General features: G+C 37.6%; 1 protein-coding gene across 11 annotated transcripts in view; it reads right to left on the minus strand.

Annotated features, from left to right (window-relative positions):
• The window catches only part of GRIA4 (glutamate ionotropic receptor AMPA type subunit 4), a 221,067-nt gene that overhangs the window by 188,354 nt on the left and 18,763 nt on the right, over positions 1 to 13,950 (minus strand). The window lies entirely within an intron of this gene.

A 13,950-nucleotide genomic window follows, 5' to 3' on the forward strand; every position in this document is an offset into this window, starting at 1 on the left:
TAGCCAATTTTATGCTTTTTAAGTCCATAATCAATTTTAATTTTGAAGTATGGCTTCTCTTCAGCAGTGAAATCCTGCTGTTATTCAATGGCAACACTACACTTACTGTCAGCTCCACTGATTAACATTGCTGCATATGTCTTTACCTCGTATTGCAAATCTAACCCAAGATCTTGAAGTAACAGATTCCTTTCAAAAGTCCACAAGGTCTGAGCCTGAGGTAGCAGCACTGAGATGACCCATAATCTGAATTTCCACATCCAGCATCCCAACCCAAGCTGCTCTCACTATTCCTGGTACTAGAAAGCTATTGTTAGTCACAGTCCTCTTGTAAAAATGGTACATCTGGATAGTCTGAATTATTGCCCAGAGCTACTTATACTGCCCTCATTTAAGAACTGTATGTATGCTTTTCTAATTTCTATGGCAAGAACAAGTACTAACAGCGTTTGGCAGCATATTTATTTGATAGCTGTTTTCAGTTACAGTAGTCACCACTGTAGAGAAATGACATTACCATGGGTCCATGTTTAATTTTTTTTTTAGAAAATGAAAGACTGTGTATTTGCAGCGCAGTAAATATTGACTTCCAATGAATGATAGCTTTACGTAAATGGTATTTTTTGGCTGTAAGCCTCCTTACTGATTATTCTATCTCTTCATTAATTTGAGGTACAAAGAAGATTGAGTAATGTTTAATTGCCGCTGAATCCCAGGGAAATCTGGTGGAGCCCCACTGTCATTTTTTATTTAAATATATATTATCTTGTCAGTCAACCTAGAACAGTACAAGCTTGTTAATGTTTTAGTCTACAGACACTGTGATGTATATTTTAAAGGTTTAACTTGTAATTTTTAGTCAATAGAGCGCAAAAAGATAAAATCTTTAATAGCATATGATGACTGCCCTTCTAGAGAGCCCCCATATGAGTTACAGAGCAATTCTCTGAATTTCCAGCCCTGCTTAGTACTGACTCCAGTGCAATGTTAGGAGCCCACAGCAGCCACAGTCATTGCACTCACGGGATCCAACAGCATGAATCTGGGCTGTGCTGGCAGGGACACAGGCAGACACATGGCTCCACCACATCTTCCTCTGCCTCTTCTGCAAGCACGGGGTGATAGCTTGGTAGAGGCATTTACCAGGTATGATGTTTACAGTTCAACACTGCCCTTCTTTGGTTTGTTTTATTCCTGTGAGTTTTACTCAACTTGAATTTCTTCCTCTACATCTCTAACCATATGAACCTAATCAATATGATTAAGTATGCCCCTCATGGCTTAATTTGGAGTGTGCTGGTGGGCACTGGTCCCAGTATATGAAAATCTATTATTTGATTTGTCAGGCATGACAAAACCTCAGTGTACAACCACCGTGACTCTAACAAAACATCAGGTAAAGCTTTATAATGACCATTCTACAAAATTCATGATGCATAATGGTAAAGTACATGAAACTGCATGTGGGATAGTAGAGCACTCTGATGATTGGAACTTATGAACAGGCAGCAAATATGAACTTCAGTGGTACAGTTGAGGAATGCATTCAGTGCAGCTGCAGTGCAAGCTCCAGGTTGTGCCCTGGGTGGCAGGAAATGGCGGGAGCCCAGTCAAGTGGCCGTAAACTGGTGCCAAACCTTTGCACAGCAAAGAGACCTCTGGGACCAGCCAAGAGAATAGACACTCAGAGACACAGCAGGAGCCAGTGATTCAGCAGAAAGACCCCAGACTATCACGTGCTTAAAACCCAGAGTGTCCTTTCTTCGGCGTCCCTCCTCAGAGGAACCCAGCTTAAGCTGGTTTTCTGTTCTGCACCATGATTAAATTACTTAAAGGATTCAGATGTCTGAGACTCTGACATGGAAAACATAGGGTCGAGCCAATAAGGAAGCCTTGTCTGGCAGTGAGAGCCTTGCTGTAAAGGGGCTTCAGCCCCGGCGGTGAAAGTCTCAGGTGGTGGAAGTGTGACTGCCCGAGTGCCTCCTGAATGATCAGACAGGAGAGTTTCTTTAACAGTCTGAAAGACACTCTTTATGTTTCTCAGTTAGTAAAATGAAAGTATAAGACACTACATTTTTAATGTTTTACTTGCTCTTTTTAAAGCAATGCTTATTAATTAATCACTTGTCTAGATTACTGCCACAATCACAAAATAAAAATATCTTAGTTACCTGTTACACTAGAACACAAGGAATTGTTTAGAAAGCAAATTATATTAGCATTATTTTTCTACTGTGAGCAGATATGTTTTACAAATGTATTTCATGACCCTGAATTGGTTTAAGCTCATGAATACTTATTAAAAATAGCACGACTGGCAACTCACTCAGCTGCTACAGGTAGGACTGGTTACTATGGCAGGGTCACAGTAACAGCTATGATAAATTTCTCACCAGGAAAGCTTTAAGGTTATCCCATCAGTTTTCCTTGCAAAAGCCAACTTTTCCAGAGAAAAACTTCCACTGCCCTTAGTAGCTATGTTATGGGGTTCAAGCAGCAATCATCCAGAAGCCAGGGGGTTTCAAAGCAGCAGCAAACCCGTGTGTCTAAGGGACATGTCCTGGAGTATGTCAGATGTATCTGTGTTAAACATGATTAATCTAAAGTAAGGAAAAGTATATATGAAACAAGCAGTGGGGTTGCACCACTCTGGTCCCATTTTGCTGTGAGGGGGATGTTTCTCGAATGACACCAGGCATTAAAGGTCCAGAAAGTACAGGGGGGAGTGTAGTTTCATCCTGTGATGTCCCAGATTTTGAACATTGCATATCTCAAAGCCAGTCCAGGAGTGCCATCAGGACTCTTCCTAGTGTGAAAATTTGCATTCACAAACAATAGCAAAAGGCTTTCGCTTCCCACAGGCTCCTTCGTCCTGGCCCCTCTGTGAGATGGGGAGTTCAGGAATAAGCCTTTAATCTCCACACACACTTTAGGAGTGGAGAATACTTTCATGTGTGTATCTGAAAGGGCAATCCATTTAGAGCAATGGAGCTACTTCTTTCTTTCTTCTGTTCTATCTTTCCAGTTTGGTTCAAACCACAGATTATTTCCTCCAGTGCCCAGAACTGGACCTACAATCCCACAGCACTCCACGCCAGTCCTAGCACATCTACACAGCAGCCAGTAGTAAATGGTTTAAAGGCAAAGAAAATTCATGCGTGGCTAATTTGGTTGGTGCAAAAATTCTCATAAACATGTTAATCTTTGTAAGCATAAACAAAAGGAGCACAATGTGCACATTGCCTTTATTAACCTTAAGAGTGCTTATTTTCCCAAAGTATTTACAGTTACTCCACTGGAGGTGTCAAACTTGCATCAGAACTGACAACTAGGGAATTTAAGTGTAACATACACACATGCACGCCCGCATCTGTACGTATACATATGTATATGTATATATGTATATGTATATATGTAAATATGTATATGCACATATTTGCTGTCATTTTTTTCTAGAGGAACCTGCAAAATAGATAAACAGAAACAAAATAATCATACTTTAAAATATCTAGTATAAATACAAACCAAAAAGAGAAACAAAATTCAGTCTCTTGCATTTCCCTGCTCTAAAATTTACAGACTCACTTTGCAAAATCCTTCAACATAGAAGTACTAAAACGGCATTAATTTTGCAAATAAAGGTGCACCACGCAGGACACTAACTGAGCTGATCTCCAACACACGGAGAGGGATGTTACCTAGAAGAGTCATTGCCAAACTGGTAAAAAACAGTATCCAGTTTTTCTGGGTTAGATGGCTTTTCATATATTGTGCATTCTCTTCACTGCAGTGGTTTAAATGAAAAATTCCTCTAAAAATCTGAAGACAATACAGAAATATCTGGAAGTTTTCTCTTGAATCATCAAATCAAAGCCTGTAAAAATACAGGCAACTACATGAAATTTGCCCTTCCATCAAATGAAAAAGACATCAACACAGTCTTCAGCACCAGTCTTGCTGGAGTATAATAATAAATGGTCAACCAAATTCTCACTGAAACCAAAGTAAGCAAAATTAAGAGAACAGCTACAAAAAGAATGTCTTACCTCCTCCATTTCCTCAGCTTCACAGGATTCAGAATACACATTAGGGGCTAACTTTTAGCTTTAATGAAAGCAAAGACATTTTGAAAGACTACTTTTGACGTAAGGATTAGAATTGCATTTGCTTTGCTTCCAAATAAGAGCAAGCCTTGAGCTTCCTTACATAGCTGTGTAACCTGAACATAACCACTGAGGCACTCTGGTAGACCAAGCTGCTACCATTTTCAATGAAACAAATCACTTTGGACTGTACTGGACTTGGCAGACTGCTTGTCTTTCAAGCACTTTTTCTTGGCTTCCTCAGTCATCTGTGGGACATGCAGACCACAGACCAGATGTTTCCTCGAATTAGCTGGTCAACTGAAACTGATTGATGATTTCATGCTCTGTTAATAACTAGGTGTTCCTTACCCTAAACATATATTATTCAATAACAATGAAAAACATCCCTTATACTATTATTCTCATCTATCTATAATTTAAAAGTTGAGAGGAATACATTTTTTTCCACAGTAGCATGGCTTATGAAATATTTTGCAATCTCTTCAGATGTCTTTGGAGCTATCTTTGAATAGGGATAAAGACTCCTTGAGTGAATACAGCACCAGATACTCCTCTTGCCACACACCACTTCCAACAAGCCGTTCATCACATCTCTCCTTTCTCATCCATTCTCCTGGTGAACATCTAGTGAAAACCTCTGTTCACACAGCTGAAATATGAAGGAGAGGAAAAAAATTCCTCAAAAAATTGGGTTTTAGCAATGTGGACTAAACACCATGTATCACTGTGGACAAACCAGAGCAACATGCTATTGTGACTTGAATCCATGGACCTGTCACAACTTCCCATGACTATCATCTTACTGGAATGACCACCTATGGATTGCAGTATTCTTGAGAAGAAATCTTATCCCATAATATCTTCTTTTCTCTCTCCCTATGGAACTGATTCCATCTTCAGTTAATTGCAGTCTGAAGTAGACAAAAATGGATGTTGTCATAGTAAGTATTGTTGCCCAATATCACCAAAGCACAAAAAAGGAAGCAAAATATAAGGTCTGCTAGCGTGTTAGAGAAGAAGAAAGAAAACAGCTGATCTGTTTGACTATTAATTCTGGATGAAAAAACCCAAAAAAATGTATTTGCTTTTTTAAGTAAAGTGTTCGTTAACTGAACGTGACTGTTCATTTTTCAAGCATTTATCTGTTCGTCCATATCCAATTTAAATGGAAGTATTTTTATAGGTCAGATAGTCTGCTTTTTTGACTGTAAAGCTAGGAACAGTAATTTCTTGAAGCTTTCTACATTTTTCTTGAAAAAACCCACTAATTCCTTAAAAAACAAAAAAAGTAGTTACCCAGGTCTAGCACAGAAGTCCCATTTCTTTTCTGTTCCATAAAGTTACAGTACCTAGAACATTAGATATGTAAGCAGCACCCTAAATTGCATTTCTTTGTTCCAATTCTGCTATGTACTATCAACTAATAATGCACATCCCTGTTCGTTAGCGTTCAGCAGAAGGGTCACATTGGAAAGACCTCTTCATTACTCATGCACTGCTTGTCAGCACACAGACTAGAGGAAGATTACTAATACATCTGTCTAATTTTACTGAGAATATTGATGTAAAATCAGTCTCATTCACTGTCTGCACAACTAAAAGCCTGCCTCCAACTGGAAAAAAATAAATCTCTTTTTTCTTATGAAATATTCTAGGTGGAAATGCGGAGAAGATGCATGTGGTCTATTGTGCTGTATTTGTAGTCTGCAATAGGTACACAATACCTTTATTTCACAGATTACCACATGTAAATCTGAAAACTAAAATTCCACTCAGGGACGTGTGCTAGTTTTGTAGAGGAAAAAAAGAAGGTAAAAATGGAAAAAGAAATGCACATCTTAGTAGATTTTCTTATATGACTTATATCACTTTTAAAACCTAAGACTGAGCCCTGGCTTTGTACCAATTTATATTAGCAGAAATCCTCCTCAAAAAATTTTGCCCTTTTTTTTTTTTTTAAAATGGCTTTTACAGAATAAATTACTGTTAAATTTTAATTAGGTTGATATTTAGCACTGAATATGAACGTTTGTGGTGATTCTAGTTGTTTTCTGCTGCTTCACAATACACCAGCAAAAGGCCCCCAGTATCAAGCAATTTTCTCACCTATCGCGAGTATCTTCCTAATTAGGAAGAGGGAGATAAAATACAAGAAGACAAAACTATGGGGAAAATCTAGTTACACCGATTGTCACAAGGATTATTTCTTGTTCTCTATTAAGTAGCATATACGGCTGAGAGTAAAGTAAGCAAATGGATTTCTACTCTTTCTTAAGAAAAGCAGAGTTCTAATAACTCTGGCAGAGAACAGCTATCTGTAACATTACAGGGTTAGACTCCTATATTTCAGCTCTGTCCCTGCTTGCTGTGCTGTCTTGCTTCACTGACCAAACATTAAAAATTGTACCCACTTATTAAATCATTTGCATTTTTTGATCATTCCTACAGACATTGCAATAGACTTTAAAATTGTTCTGGACTTACTTATCATAAAAGTACAGTTTCCAAAATGAAATCTTCAAACACATTCTAGGTTTTAAAATTTTAGTGCAGTGGTTTCAGGAAAAGAAGTCACAGATACTACAGATAATTTTACCCTGTCATTTTGATCTTTTTAATCAAATACCATCTCTTCAAAGGACTCTGACAAACTCAGTGTCCTAAAGAACTAGTTGTTTCATTTGGACTTTGATTGACAGAGTAGTCACAAGAATCTTAAGGACACAGAGAATACTGTAGCATATTCATAGCCATGTAAAGAGTCTAATATTTAAAAGTTAACTGTTTATTTTGGGATTTAAGTGTGACTTGGTCTTGTAGTGCTACTGCTTCAGATATTACATGCCATGTACCAATGGCATACAGGGTTTTTTTGTTATCTGAAAGACTGGAGTACACCAGTGAGTAAAATACAAATGTCGTCATCCAAGACTTCTAATATAAAATTAAACTTTATGTGACTTCTCTGAAGATGCAGGAGGAAAACTGTCTGAATAAATTATTTTTCAGTTTGCTTGAAATTCTGAAAATTAAATCAACATCTGCTGTAGATGGGGATTTTTTTTTTTTTTTGGACAGTGAAACAGAAGCATACATGAAAGTAAAAAAATTACCTTCTGGGTTTGAGAAATTTTGGAATTGCATTGTTTTACATTGAATTCAAAGTAGATTTCAAAACTAAAATGTCAAATACTAAACCTAGAAATTGATATTTAGGGATATAATTTGGATATAGTAATTCCTAAGGGGATGAGAAAAATGAGACAGGGAGAGACCATGCTGCCAAACATACTCGGAAAATCTAAATGGATTAATTAAATATATCAATATCAACAGATCTGCATGTTTGGCTAAATGTTATTTTGGAGGAAACATTTTATATAGTTTAATCACTTAGCTTAATGCAGCTTTCTGTATAAACTGTGGAAAAGCAACTGCCAGTAGCCGAACAATTGTCTCCCCATTCATCTCATATCTTAAAGAAGGAAAGACTGTAGGTCACGAATATGATATGCCCCCAGCCTCCTTTCCACCCCAGGATGCTGTGAATTTCAGGAGGATACACAAATTAAGAAAGGGGTTAGGCAAAGTCATGAAGGATAGATAAACTGATGGAATAAGTTACCATAACATGGATAAACACACTGGCTCCAATAATCTCTATATTCTGGCAGAAATGGCACAGGTCACAGCACATTCTCACGTTGCGCTGCTCTGGAATTGCTTTTCCTACTTTCCTGTTTAACTTATGGCAGTAAATCTTTTCCATCTGTGTTTTGCTCTCTTTCATTATTTTGATGGAAAGAGACTACATTAACAACAACTTTTTCACCCTCTCCCGCATTTGCTGGTCCTTTACTTTTAATCATTATTCATCTCCCAGTTCTGGTGCCCCCTCCCGAAAATAATGATTTTTTTTTTGTTTGGGTCTTTTTGTTTGGTTGGTTTTTTGGTTTTGTTTGTTTGTTTGTTTGTATTTTAACTAAGCAAAGCAAATGTCTTCCTGATTGAGAAGCCTGTTTTCATTTTGGTTTTGACACAGTTTTCTCTAAATGAAACTAAAATTTTATTTGATTCTAAGACCTGCTTCACAAGTCTCCAACTCTAGGTATGGAGAATACTTTTCAAAATGAAACCCAAACTACTGAAAATGAAAATTTGATAAAAGAGTTAAGAGCCAATGTAAATTTGGGTAAATGCCAATGAACTCAGTTTAATTACATTTGTGTAAAACCATTTTCATTAAAAAAAATTCAGTCTAACAAAGAGGAGTCTTACATCAAGGGACAGCAGCGTCTTGTTTTGTCTCTTTGTCTCTTTTTGGTTTTTTGGGGCTTTTTAAAAAAATTAAATTAGCTACTGCCTCCACCCTGCAATGCAGACAGAATATTAGTATTCCAGGACTGTGAGTGTAGTTCAGGTGGCAAATAATCTGAATTATGTTTCTGGGGTTGCAAGGTACCAGACATTCCTAAGAATTCTGTGTTACTGAAAAGTAATAAAATAGAGAGGAAAATGGGCTGACACAATTCCAGAACTACAGAAATGCAGCTGACAGACCTAGGCTCTTATCAGTCTTTGACAGGTGTATTTAGGTATTCTTGGGTTATTGCTCTTGGACCTATTAACCTCTACTGAGCCCAGATTTTGCCTCTTACATTCAAGATCATACAGGAATACCTGGAGCATGTAATTTAATAGAAACTTCCAGAAAATACACTATTTCTCACATCTCCAATCTTTCTGCCACCCCCAAAAATCTCCTCACAAAATAAAGTAAAAGTTTTGTTTTATCTCCTAAGCATAAAGAAGCAGACCATGGATGTTGGGATGGCAACAGAACTGCTGTAGATTGTATTTCCCCTATTAGTTGTTTTCTTTGCAGGCTGCTTCTTTTTCAGGGTTCCCTGACAATCACAGTATATAGCTGTGGACTTGGAAACATCTGCATTAAGGGTAATTCTACTGCAAAAAGTAACAACAGATAGCACCATGGATTTTATTTTTTGACTTTGTATATTCCTAACCTCAAAAAGTACAGTTTTCAGCTGCCACCTGTATAAATATCTTTTCTTGCACCATCACTATTATCAAGAAGCTCAGAAGATGAAAAACAACTCTTCGTTGTATTTATGCACCACAGAACTTTCAATTATATTCTTGAGTTGTACCTTGGCATTGCCCATCGCCTTCAATAGAAGCACTACAGTAATGCATGGAGAAGTAGCAAAGAACTCCAGAGATGCACACTAACATTCAGAAATGAGATGTCAAAGCTTTTTCTCTCCAAAGTTTTGAATATATAGGATGATAAGGTTTTGGCCAAGATCCAAACCAGGGAAGTTCGTAAAAGAATTGAAAAGAGCTTCTGGTATTCAGCCAGAGCCTCTAGTTAATACTAGTTTTGAGGCTGGCTTCCTTATCTTAATATTTAATGCATATTTTTCATTTCTTGCATTGTACTCCAGAGTACAACACAGTTGCTTTGGCCTCTAGGGAGAAAAGTACCTCATCAAAAAGAAACTGAGCAAAACTACATAGAATCACAGAAATCATAGAATCCTTTAGGTTGGAAAAGAAATTAGTTCAACCATTAACCAAAATTTGTCTTGGAACAAAAAGGACTGTACCAGACATCCAAACAAATAGAAGAAAACCACCCCTAAATGTGTAGTAATGTCTTTAAGCATTCTTATGCTTTTTATAAAGGTCTGCTTTACATGGAAATATCAGACAAATAAGTAAGTTTACTCATTCTGGGACATATCCCCACCTGGGAGGGGGAAACCCATAATACCGTCTTGCCCACTTAAATATCTAGCATGTCAGCAAGTTTGCAAAAATTGCCTTGGCACACGTAGAGTGCAAAACAGAAGTTTTGGGGAGGTGAGGACATGCAGGTAATTATTGCCATTTTGGGAGGGTGACAATGCATCAAATCTTTTCACTAGTTCCTGTGATAGAACACTGTCACTGCTCCATCCTGCTGTGTGGTACTATCACAACGTGTCTACTGATGCTAATAGGCAATGCCAAACTATGGTCTTGCTTCATGACAGTGGGCTGTGGCACTCGTGGTTATCAACTCAAGTTGACAGTAAAAACAGGACCTCCACAGCACCACAAAATTAGAACTGTACCTGAAGATCTATATTGGACACAGTGAAGTAACTCTGTCCTGCCCTGCCTGCTATATATAGTGTCTGGAGTATGTACTTTATTACCTATTGAGGGTAATGGGCCGTTAGCTAAGTAGAACAGTGCTATTAATTGGTTCTGTTACAATATAATGCTTCGTTAACAGAGCTCTCAAAGAAATCAACAACTTCAAAACTCCCATAATCAATCCAATTTAATCTGATATACGCTCTGTCAAATTGCATTTCAAAAGGCTTTTATAAAACCAAAATTCAGTTATCTAGTAACAGCATTAGCAATGTTAATTTCCTAATCAGAACGCAAAATCATTAATTAACCATGCCTTCTTCAAGTAAAAGAAGCTGCAGGTCCTACTCAGTAACTCTACAGATCCTTTGATGTTTACGAGTAGAAAGGGTACATTCTCCTCTGGAAACACCTGTGAGGCTTTCCTTAATGCTGGTGCGTGCCTTGGACACATAATTGTTTCACTGATTCCGAGCCTCTCCTGTTTTTCCATCTTGTGCCATTACCTACAGCCACACAAGGCTGATGCTCAGTAGTATGAGTAACACTTTCTGGTGGTCCCTGATTCCAGGAAACAATGCTTAGGGGTCAGTCTCAGCAGTCCAAACACATTGGTTTGCCATCACGTCTAGCCTGTCCTTATATTAGCACAGTAGCACAAAAAAGAGTTTATAATTGTAAAAGGATTGGAAAGATCTCCCAAAACAAGAATGGTAATTTTGCCGGAACTAAAGGATCCACCTATCTCCAGTAGTGGCCAGAAGTGAATAGTTCCCCAGAATATTCTCCTAGCACTCAACTATTTATATTTACAGCTTCTGGGTCTTTCTGAGTGGTTTGGCCTCATGGATTTCTGCCAGTACACAGCTAATCTGAACTTGAATCCACGCAAACTGTTTGCATCCCCCATTTTCTTAGAAAACAGTCCCACAGGACTACCACTCATCATGCAAAAATCCACATCTGTTTGTTGTTTCATCATTTGTTTGTTTTTAATCTGTTGCTTACAAACTTTGTTGAGGAAATGCAACAGAAGTATAAGAAATTAATAACTTTAATTTACACCATTATTACTTAAAATCTTGTTCATTTCATTCTCTGGAAACAATTGTTTCCATACTTCAAGTGTTATTAAGAAGTCACATAAATTTTCCTTTAACAAAAGCCCAACAAACAGAGGAATTATTTTGAGAATTTTTTTTCAGGCAAAGATTAATGTGTGAGAAGCTTACACTACATATTTAATAAACTGTTAAAACAAAAATTAAAAACAGAATTGTAAAACAATAGCTTAGCAACTGTTCTTGCCCTTTAAAATCAGGGACTTAATTTTCCTGGGAAAAATTGTGCTCCATGCTCCAGGAATATACCACTTAAACTTTATGATAAACCAACAAGCAATTGTATATCAAACACTAAAATTATATTACAGCTTTAATGTTACTAGGCAAAACGAAGAATATTGCTAAGGCTATAAACTTTTTCATGACAACACTATAAGACAAAACCAAGAAAGTACGCATAACTCTTTATTTATTTTTAGAATAATAGATTGTCATGTAATTTATTTGCTCTTTAAAAAAATTCCTATTTTTCAGATAGAGCATTTACAGGGAATAACAACAACCATAAAACATAGCCATCATGAAGTTTCTTACATCTATATCTGAATAAGGAAATGGCTCTCAAATTGTGCTCCATCTGTCAAGAAGCTAGTCAGGGAATTTAATCCCTTCCAAACCTGCTGGCAACTGGTTCCTTAGCCTCAAGCAAGTATTTCACTTTCTTTTTCCATTTGTAAAATATTTGTGCTTTGGCCTGAAGAACAGTGAAATGCTCTGAAGGCCTTGTTCAGCCAAGCCTTTAGAAGTAATTACGCTTAACTTTATACATACATGTAATTGCAATGACTTTGACATAACAGGTTTTTTTGAAAAACCACAAAAAAGAAATTTTCTCTGAGATGGCCCTTGAAGAACTATATGTAACTTGTTTCTTAAAGTAGAATCACTAAATGCACATTGGATGGATCATACAGTAATGATTATTTTCACTTGTAGCTTGGCTGTCGAGTGCATTTGCTTTTTAATTTATAGAGGATGATTTCTTTCTAAAGTATAGAAGTGCCCCCTTAAACTCTCAGAAATGGAAAATAAGAACATGCCCCGAAATAATTATTGGTAGTGAATAGTTTACGCTGTTGTTTTCTTCAATTTTTTGTGTATTTTCAGTTTTAAAATAACAGATTGTTGCTGATGAGAACATCTAAATAAAATGAAATTTCTGTGTTTGACACACAGATGATTAAACTGTTGGAAATTGGACCTAGAGTCACTTCGCCATGGTATTTACCTAGGAGATGCTATTGCATACACAGCATATATAGCTGTGCATTGAATCTTTTTGAAATTCACAGCTGTCCTAGAAACTATAAAAGAAGGTGGTTTGAGCTGGTTTATTTATTTTACAAACTAAAATTGAAACAGAAGTTGATGGTTAAAGTCACTTCACAAAATTACTGATTCTGTAATTGGGTAAAATTGCAAATATGCTTCAGCAGAAAGCTTACTGACTCTTTTTTTCCTGACAAAATAAACTGCCTTTGACATTCAGTGATTCAATTTCAAAAACTGAGCCCTATTTTTTTGAAAAGTGAGAAGAGCATCTCCCATTAGCTTTCTGGCTGATGGAACAGTATGTGTCTTCAGCACACCATTCCTGGAAATCAGGCCCCAAATGCCTGATCAGTAGAAAATCAAGACTCATAGAATGGGTTGAGTTGGAAGGAACCTGAAAGTTCATCTATTTCCAACACCTCTGCCATGGACACTTTCCACTAGACCGAATTGCTCAAAGCCCCATCAAACGTGGCCTTGAAGACTTCCAGGGATGAGGCATCCACAACTTCTCTGGGCAACCTGTTCCAGTGCTGCACTACCCTCACAGAAAAGAATGTCTTCCTAATAGCTAATCTAAATCTTAGCATTGTTTCCAGGAGGATCTGCTCCATGACCTTGCCAGCCACCAAAGTGAGACCACTTCCCTATGTCTTCCTTTCTTTTCCTTTTTAAAAATGGGGGTTATGTTTCTCCTTTTCTGGTTGGTAGGAACTTCACCTGACTGTCACAACTTCTTAAGCAGGATGGATAATGGTTTATTCACTTCACCTGCCAGTTCCCATAGGATCTCATCAGGTCCCATGGCCTTGCAGTCCCAGTAAGGGCCCACATTTTCCCTAGTCTTTCTTTAATTGCTGACATACCTTAAGAAGCTTTTTTGTTGCCCTTGACATCCCTAGCTATATTTCATTCTGGTGGGGCTTTAGCTTTCTAACCTGATTCCTGGCTGCTCAAACCATTTCTCTGTATTCCGCTTGGGCTACCTGTCCTTGATTCCACATGCTGTAGGCTTTCTTTTTGTGTCTGCATTTGTCCAGGAGCTCCTTGTTCATCTACACAGGCCTTTTGGTGTTTTTGCCTGACTTCCTCTTTGCTGAGATGCATTGTTCCTGAGCTTGGAGGAGGTGATTCCGTGAATATTAACCAGCTCTCCCAGGCCCCTCTTTCCACTATAGCTTCATACCATGCCACTCTACCAAGCAGATCCTCAAAGATGCAAAACTCTATCCTGAAGTCCAGGGTAGTGAGCTTGCCATGCACCCTCCTCACTGTTCTAAGAA

This window comes from Pipra filicauda, unplaced genomic scaffold, assembly GCF_003945595.2.
Source record: "Pipra filicauda isolate LSUMZ 115617 unplaced genomic scaffold, ASM394559v2 scaffold30_size5312502_pilon, whole genome shotgun sequence".
NCBI classification, from domain to species: domain Eukaryota; kingdom Metazoa; phylum Chordata; class Aves; order Passeriformes; family Pipridae; genus Pipra; species Pipra filicauda.